Genomic DNA, 9,102 nt, shown 5'->3' with positions numbered 1-9,102 from the left:
GATTGCAACCCTCTGGATGTGCACATGCAGTTCCCACGACTGTACGTGCCATAGCCATTGGCAGGCCCAGGAGTTGCCCGTGCTCTCAGGGTAACCATCTGCACGTGCTCTTTTGCATGTGGGCCTTAGGTTCTGAATATTCGATCCCCCCCCACCCACCCCCAATGCAGGAGACCAGTCATGACATATTTCAGCCAGTGTGCCGTGACAGCAACAAAGTGCCACTGCATGCAGAGAAGGCCTAAAATCAATACAATACATCCATGCAGACCCCCCGATGCAGTGGGGAGAGGGCAGTAAGGGAGCCCCTCCGGCACATACAACGGGGAAACTTTCCAGTGCCGGTGTATGGCTCTCACTGCAGCTGCTTCTAGCCTAGACCATGGTAGACAGCTACACAATTTCCTGCCATTAACTCATGCTGTCAGCTGGCTGCTGTTTTGAGAACTAGCCCCCTGAATGGTTATTAATATGGCACAGTACCTGCAGCTGGCATGGGGCGGGGGAGGACTGGAATTCACTCTAGCCCATGAAAAGCTCCGATGCGGTGAGCAGACATGGTGTTTAGACGTTGTCTAAGAGGGAGGGGGATGTATAACTCTTCCCGCTCTCATCTCCATTGCAGGGGCCAGGCAGGGGAAGACGTCCCACAGGAGGAGCCTGGCCGTTGCCCAGGTGAGGGGTGTTTCGAGGACTGTCTAACCTGAGAATGGTGAAACATGAAGGTCAATCTCAGGTTCGTCAGCCCATGAGACGCCTTCTCCAGAGCTGGAGGGGCAGCACAAAACCTGCACGTCAGCCTGGTGACAGGACCCATCCCTGGGGTAAGATATTTCCATGTGGTTTGTGTGGGTTCATCCCGTCCCTCTCAGAACGGGGCAGTAAGCGGCAAAGCTGCCCCATGCAGCCTCTCAGGTGAACAACGGAAACATTATGGATGAAGGTCAAGGCACTGGTGTGACCCTATAAAGCCCTGAGGCCTGGTTACCTGAGAGAACCCCTCTGCCTGTGGCCTACACCACAGCAAGACCACCATAGACTCTCTTAATATTAACCAGAGGGAGCTTCTGGCAGGATGCTTCTCCGGGAGGGGTATTGAGTGGGGGAGTCACTCCCCTGCCCCCACACACCTTGGCCCAGGTGTGTAATCTTTCCCTGCACACTGCAAGAGCCATCTCTCTCCCCTCATTGCTAAGGCCACTGATGAGGGTGTGGGCAGAGGTGGAGAAATGGATGGACAATCCCTGGGTGTGGTGAGGGCTGGGCTTTCTAACGTGTGGGCTGGGCACCGAGCGCACTCAATGGTGTTTAGAGGTGGAATTCAAAAAAAATATATATATGTGCCTGTTCCACATCCTGGTGTGGTAAATTAACACGCAGGCACTTGTAGAGGTGCTTCAAGCATGGGAACGCGTGAATTCTAACACCGGGTAACCAGCCCAACAGAGGGAATTGGAGCCATGACATTCGGCATGAACAATATGACCCTGTATTGCCCAAGCTAAAGAGCTAAGGCCTAGATTTGTAAACGTGACTCGTCATCGTGGGTGCTTCCGGTTTAGCTGCCCACCTGAGGTGCCTGAAAGGGCTTGATGCTTCAGAGGGTGGCTTCCCAGCAATTACTGAACGTCAAACCCTTTGAGGTGCCTCGAGTCGGACCCACAGAAATGGGGGCACCTAACCATAGCTGTCCCTTCTGAAACGCTTGGCCCGAGTCCATAAGCATTAAGCAGTAACAGAGTTGCAAGCCTTCTTGGTTAACCATCCACTAGATGGGGCTAAAGACCCACATTAATTTAGCTGGGGGGGTCGCAACAACATTACCACTAGTCTGGCATCTGACCTTGGATAAGTCATTCAACCGCTGTGTGACTCAGTTTCCCCACAGTAAAATGAGGATGAGACAACCCCTGTCCCTGGGCTGCTGTGAGGTTTACCACCACAACAGCCCCAGTGGAAAGTGCTGTGTAAGTGCAGGAGACTCTTCCGGTTACAGTGAGTGCACGTCTGCTTCGCAGTGGCAGAGTTTCCACTCACAAGTACAGGTTCATTTCAGTCTCTCCCCTGATTCTGAAAGCAGAGATAAGGGCGTTGATTCATCTCTGCCATTCTATCTGGCCATCCGTCAGCACCCACCAATGTTATCAGCACTGACTGCATCTCCCCCAGGGCTGGGATGCAGTCCATGCTGATCCTACCTGGCTCATCCCAGCCCATTGCAGAGCTTTTCTGCACTACTCTGTCCAACCATGTATGCCAGGGTTTGCACCAAGCTAGGGTTGCACCTTACCAGCTCTTCTCAGCAGGCTTCAGCTGGGAGATGGGAGAAAAGCGGTCAATGCCGGCTCCACCTAGCTGCACCCTTTGCTCTAGTTTTTAATCTCAAAGGGGTGTGTGGGGTTGCTCAGCTGGGGAGCGGGGAGAAGTCTCTCATTTCTTTCTCCCCACTAGGTGGCCAAACCTCCCGTGCCCTTGTCTGAAAGCAAACCTTGCTGCTCAAGGACAAATGCCCTGGAATGTTCCACCTTGATCACCCATCTCCCGGTGAACTGTAGCTGGCTCAGCCATGCAGATCTGGGAGATGCCAGACACAGAAATGGGTTCAGACACTGCTGCAGGTTTAGTGAGAACAATCACAGCTGTGCTCTGTCCTGCCTCCCCTCATGCCCACACAGAAAATTTCCCTCTGTGAGAGAGACCAGACTGCCCCACAAGCAACCCATTGATCAACCCATGCCCTTGCCCAGTGGGGCGAACGCCTACCTCCAGGACAGAGGAGAACCTAATGACATACCCTGATGAGTTTGCTGGGGAATGAGTGCTACAAATTCCTGAGCCTATGTTTCTGGGTATTCTCATTGCTCTGAACATTACACAGCTAGTTTATTAAAACTTTCTGCAAGTTACAACACTATGCCACCATATTCTTCATAGAGATGTTGTTATGATATGATTATGGCATAACTATTGTGTATTTTATGCAAGATAAGGCATGTGAGGTATCACTGGAAAGGTTATGATTTACCTAATATGACTATCCTATTTGTAGGCATGTATCATTTTTGTAGCTGACGTTGGGAATATTGTCTATGCAGCTATTACAAATTTGTTTACTCCTGGGGAACTCCCACTAGACAGAGAGCGAATCAGTTTGGCTCACTGGGAAGGGACATTAGGGAGAACAACAGGTCTTTGAAGATGCTAATCACCCACTGAGAAGTCTTTGTGGGGACACTACAAACAGCCTCTGAGTTATGGCTACAAGGTCATGTGACCAAGTCACCTGGTACTGGATTCCATGATAATACTAGTGTTTTTCCACTGACCGGGGGTGGGAATCAAACTGGGAGACAAAGGATTCCTGCCATATGCAAAGACTATTTATGGCAAGGGAGTGACATCATCGTGGTTCGTTCTTCAATGACTCCCCTCCCGAGAAAGAGGATTGCTAGAAACACCTAAGAACAAAAAGACTGAACTGGAGGAGAAAGGCTGAGCCCAGGCTGGGAAGGTGTCTGGCCTGTGAAAGATAGATCTGGAGTTTTAAGCTGCAAGTAGGTGCAGTTTGCCTTCAAGAATCTCTGCAATCTGCCTAAAATGACATTTAGGATGAGAATTTGGTACTTATAACTAGTTTCTTTAGTATATTAGCTTTGGTTGTGTGTTTGTTTCATTTGCTAGGTAATCTGCTTTGATCTGTTTGCTATTCCTTATAATCATTTAAAATCTATCTTTTGTCATTTATAAATTTGCTTTTGTTTTGTCTAAAACCAGTGTGTGTGGAAATCACAACTGAGGGCAGAAAGCTGTGTATATCCCTTTCCACATGGAGGGAGGGGGCAAATTTCATGAGCTTTCTCTGTACAAATCTCTGAGCAGCGCAAGATGGTACAATTGTGGATTTACCCTCTAGAGGTGGGTGGGGTACACTTGAGTATTGGGCAATTCCTTAGCTGAGCCTTCTCATGCAGAGCTGATCTCTGCCTCTGAGTGTAGCTGCAGCTGGGTATGTCCCTACCTCTATGTGTGCTGGTTAAGTGCAGTCTGAAGCCTCAGGAAGGGCTTGACAGGCTGCATAACAGTACAGTGGAAAGGGGGCACAGCCAGTGATATAGGTGGGCTCAGTGGTACCCCAGTCCCAGGTACCCAAAGGGGATGGGGACCCATCACAAAAGTATTGTCTCTCATTTGGCTGTATGGATCAGGTCCCAGCCTGGCCCCATCATGCGTAGGAAGAATCAGAACCACTCTGGGCTGCCAGCCTCGAGATGTTAGTAACGATGAAGGAAAGGGATTCCAAGTGGAAAAAAGTTTTCAGTGCTGTTAGGAAACACCCATTTGTCAGGAGAAAGAAGTGAAAGTTATCCATGATTTGCTGGAGCTGAACTTGTCATGGTCCCTAGTTCAGAACTGCCACATCCGCGTCTAGTTTTTCAAGCGAGGGAAAGCTCCCGTGACAAGACATCCCTAATTGGGAGGCTCTTTGACTCCCAAGAGCCATGGGACTGCTTGGATGATCCAATGAATGGAGCTAACTGATGAGTTTGACATCACTGAAAGCTTCATGAACACTTAGCTGCCTTCTGTTTTTACTAGAGGAAAACAAAATGACATCCTTAAAAATAAAACAATAATTAATCCCCAGGCAGCACATCTGCATGTGCTTTTCAGCGATGAATGTGTCATTGATTCTGTGATAGAACAAAAATGTTTTAAAAAATCCTGCAACAAGTTCTCCAAATACTATACACACTATTTATTAGACTCAGCTGTTGGTAAAGTTTTAAATGTCTCTCCTATGATTAAGTGACTAATCCTAAAACACCAGGGGCAAAAGAAAAAGGTTCCAAAGCATTATCATGCAGGATTTGCCATAAGGAAAACAGAGATACCGAGGGACAAAACTAGCTTTGCAGTCCTGAGACAGCTCTGCATGATAAACATAATCTGCAAAACAATCTCTCCTCATCAAGATAGCATCTGTGTTTCAAACTGAGCTGAAACCACTCAGACCATCAGACACAGAAGGCCAGTGACAAAGGGTGTTAGCAGCTCAATTGCTGTGTGACACTGAGCTGGAGGTGCCTGATCTTGCAGTTAAGGCACAGGACCATGACTAGGTTCTGTTCTCTGTTCTGCCACAGACCCCTGGGAGACTTCAGACAAGTCTCTGAATTACTGTAGCTCGGTTTCCGCTTCTCGACCAGATTGGGGACAGACCTGATGCTGATTTTCCGAGCTGCAGTACCCACAATTCCACTGAAAGTCATTCAGCGCTGCGGGTGATGAGCACATTGAAAATCAGGCCTCATGGCATCTTTCTAAAACCAGGCCCTGGAAAAAGAACATGTCTGAAACTTTGGGCCAGTGATATAGAGGTCTTACGGGGTAAATTCTCAAGCTCTCTGGAAGTACAGAGCTGCTCTTACTGCAATGCCAAAGTAAAGAATTCCATGACCTGTTTTTGGAAACCTTAGTGACTCCAAGAGATGAGACTAGAGAGCTTTACAACAAGTCTATAACAGAGCGATGCAGGTGTGACAAGCTCCGGTCAGAACTGAATTCCAGCAGGGACAAGAGAGGATGCTGGAGGCAAACCAGCTATCTCACGTAAATACTTTCCGGTGCAATGCGGCCTAGGTTAAGATGATCAAGCAAACACATTCAGCTTAACAAGAGACAACCTGAGCCATTTGCTCCCCCTGTAAGAGATCCAGGGATCTTCGAGGGGGAAACCAAATCAACCAAGCTCAGCAGCTGATGCTGTTTGCTCCTCCAGTATGGGCAGACAGAGAAGCCTGTACTCCAGAGTGGTTAGCTTTACCCCATAGCACCAGTAAAAAGACATAAACCAGAGGCTTTGAATCACTGAGTCATGTGATGCTGCAGGGCACAGGCTGAAGTGTCTGCATGTGTTAGCTAAAGCAGAGGTCACCGAAAATATAAACCAAGGGGCCTAAAGGAGTTAGTGCCCAAATCCCATTGAAATCCAGTCGCGGTCTCCCCCCTAAATCCCTTAGACCAGGTCTGCAGGAAAAGGTTTGTCAGTATAGTTAGTGTGTTAGAAGCACAGCCTAGACAAGTTCCCCACGTGGCATAAGCTATGCCAGCAAAAGCACTTGCATGTTGGTGAAGCTCCATCTACCTTCGGGCTTTTCCCAGTATAGCAATTAGGGGTCTGATTTTTAATGCCGTTGCTCTACTGGTAAAAGATCTAGTGTAAATGCAGCTATATGAACCTAAAAGTGCTTTTGCCGGTAGATCTTATTTCATTCCTTGAACCAGTATAAGCTGCGCTACCAAAAGCACTTGTGTCTGGAATAAGCCATTTTGATCCTGGGTGGGTTTGCTGGTATAGCTATGCTGGCTAAGCTTTTCTAGTGTAGATCTGGCCTGACACTCCTTGCAAAGCTGACACTAACTTAACAACCTTTGCAATTCCACACAGCCTGCACGCTAGCTCCAGAAGGAATCTGTGCTCTCTCTACACTTTAGCACTCAAGCAGGGCTACTTCTAAGCTGATTAACTACTCCACATGCCATCAGTGTCTCTGGCCGAATCTAGATTTGAGACAGATTTGGCTGCATCCATTCACAGAGCGGTACCAGCCAGCTGGCCCCCTTTTGAATCTGGAGCGATGCTGCAACCTGACACCTGGGAAATTCATCCATCTCCAGAACCACCATTTAAAAGAAAAAAAAAGTCTTCAACTTCCCCACTACTCACTCTGCAGGGGCTACACTACTTCTCATAAACAAGCATATGAATGAAACACCAGGCCTGCAGTTTGGTGACTGCCTTCACACCCCTCCTTGCCATATCTGTTCCCCAAAGAGCCAGAACCAAAAAACACAACAACCTAAGGTGCAAGCTGGAGCGGGCCAGGGAACTGCTGTCACACTCAGAGGAGGACCCAGAGTCCACTGTCCCAACAGACAGCTCCCTGCTGGTTTTCGTTCCAGGTGCAGTGGGGAGAGAGGGAGAGCTAATCACAGAAAAGCGGGAAATGCTCCATCTCACACTTATGGTTTCAGCAGAATCCTCTGCTAGTGAACTAATTTAGGGCCTGATCCTGCACAGAGGTCCACTGCTGTCCATGGTCTTCTATGCAGCTATGGGGGGTCTGCCTGTCCAGTGCTCAATGCTGGGCCCTTAGACTAGCTCATTCCTCTCAAAAAGAGAAAAAAATACCATGGTTTCATTTTAGAATCAGTTATAAAATGTTCTCATCTCAGCTGCAACTTCTTCCCCACAAAAGCAATTTGAATGGCAAAAAAGAAAAAAAAAACCCACTGACCCACAACTGCAGACTTAGAAGATATTCTGACACTTCTTTCTCAGAATAGATGGTTTAATCATCCTAATACTTGTTCCTTCACAGCTTTTGAGCATCTACATAAAATAAAACCTAGAGAATAAACTTGGACTTCAAGTGTCACTATGTACTGCCCCTTGGCAAATGTAATTACATCAGACAAACTAGGGTCCTGAGCCTGCCAATGTTTGTGCGTCTAAGAAACTTTACACATGCAGGTAGTGCCATTAATTTAATTGGGACAGTTCATTTGAGTAAAGTTACTCACGTGTGTAAGTGTTGGCAGAATCAACCAGTCTGACTGCAGGTGACTCTTATCTATGGGCATCTCCATTCATTTATGACACTAAGAATTTGCTAAATGTCATAAATTTGTCACGGGAGCATTCGCCCTCAGGAATAACCATCCATATCAATTATTTAACATTCAGACTTCCTCTGTACCATTCGCAGAATAGGATATCACAAAAAGAAAAAGGCAAAACATTATGAAAGACACGGGCAATCTGTACAGAACAGCACCTTGCATTTGAACCAGGAGGGAGAATGAAGATAAAAAGCTTCTATCACCAGATCTTCCTTTTCTTTAGGTAATGATAGCAGCAAGATGCCATTATGAATGATTGCTCGGTTCCATTATACTAGGAGTTCCTATAGATGATGCCTTCATACAGTAGCAGTTGTTATCTGTGTCTGTTACTTGTCATTACGTCTGCCTAGGGAGAATTGCATTTTATAAGGTGTAATCACTGTAGATTGGCCTTTATTATCTGAGTGAGACATGGTGCTACCCATAACCAGGTGAAATGTGTTCTCTTGTTAACTCTTTCCATGTTCAGAAGACCCATCAAAGCTTTGACTTCAGTTTACAATCCTGATCACAACCCAAATGGGACTCAGCCTCTCTTTCTCTCACAGACACCATTTCTAGAGCTCTGAGCCTCACATTCAAACAGAAAAGGGAGACATTCACATTTTTTGACTAAACTTACGTCAGATCCTAATATTGCTTGACAGGAAAGTGGATAGGGAACTGACAGGCTGTATCAGATCTACAGTGCATTTAGCCCAGTGTCCCATCTCTGGCCAGCACCAGATGCTTCAGAGGAATACCTAAGAACCTCACTGTAGCAGATGTGAGATAATCTGCCTGCTACATTAGGTCTCATTCTGGTCCCCTTACATTAGAGATTGTCTTAATCCCTGAAGCACAAGGTTTAATATCCCTTCCAGAACTGAGGACTCTGTATATTATCCCTATATACATCCAAATCAGAAAGCCACCATTCGATCCCCTGGATTGTGGTCCATGGAGAGATGGCTGGTGACACAGTCCTTGTTTCTAGCTGCTAAACACCATAAAGAAGCTAAAAAGAGATTAAGGAGGAGATTTTTCAAAGGCAGGAAGGGCATTCCACACCCACTCCCCCTGGGCATTGAGTGCCTGGCTTTTATGTGTGTCCTTGAAAATCTGTCCCTAAATACTTTCCTGAAGTGACTTTGCCATGTGAGTAACTGTTGTAGTTGCCAGAGGGATGTTATTCAGTTGTCAGTGAGAGGGGAGATGGCCACAAATGGGAAAGGAGGCTTCCATCTTCTGGCGCGTGGTCCACACCAGGAAAAAACATGACAATCCATGATACAGCTGGCTGTCTGTGGCCCTCAGAAGGCCTCCCTCTTTGGGCCAGCTAATAGAGCTGCCTTTGGACTCTTCACTGTGCAAGGCCAACATTTCAAACGTGACTGGTAATTTTGGGTACCAGACTTGAGACACATTAAAGGGAGG

The sequence above is a fragment of the Chelonoidis abingdonii genome, chromosome 14 (genome assembly GCF_003597395.2).
Source record: "Chelonoidis abingdonii isolate Lonesome George chromosome 14, CheloAbing_2.0, whole genome shotgun sequence".
Taxonomy (NCBI): Eukaryota; Metazoa; Chordata; order Testudines; family Testudinidae; genus Chelonoidis; species Chelonoidis abingdonii.
Note: the sequence above shows the minus strand (reverse complement) of the source record.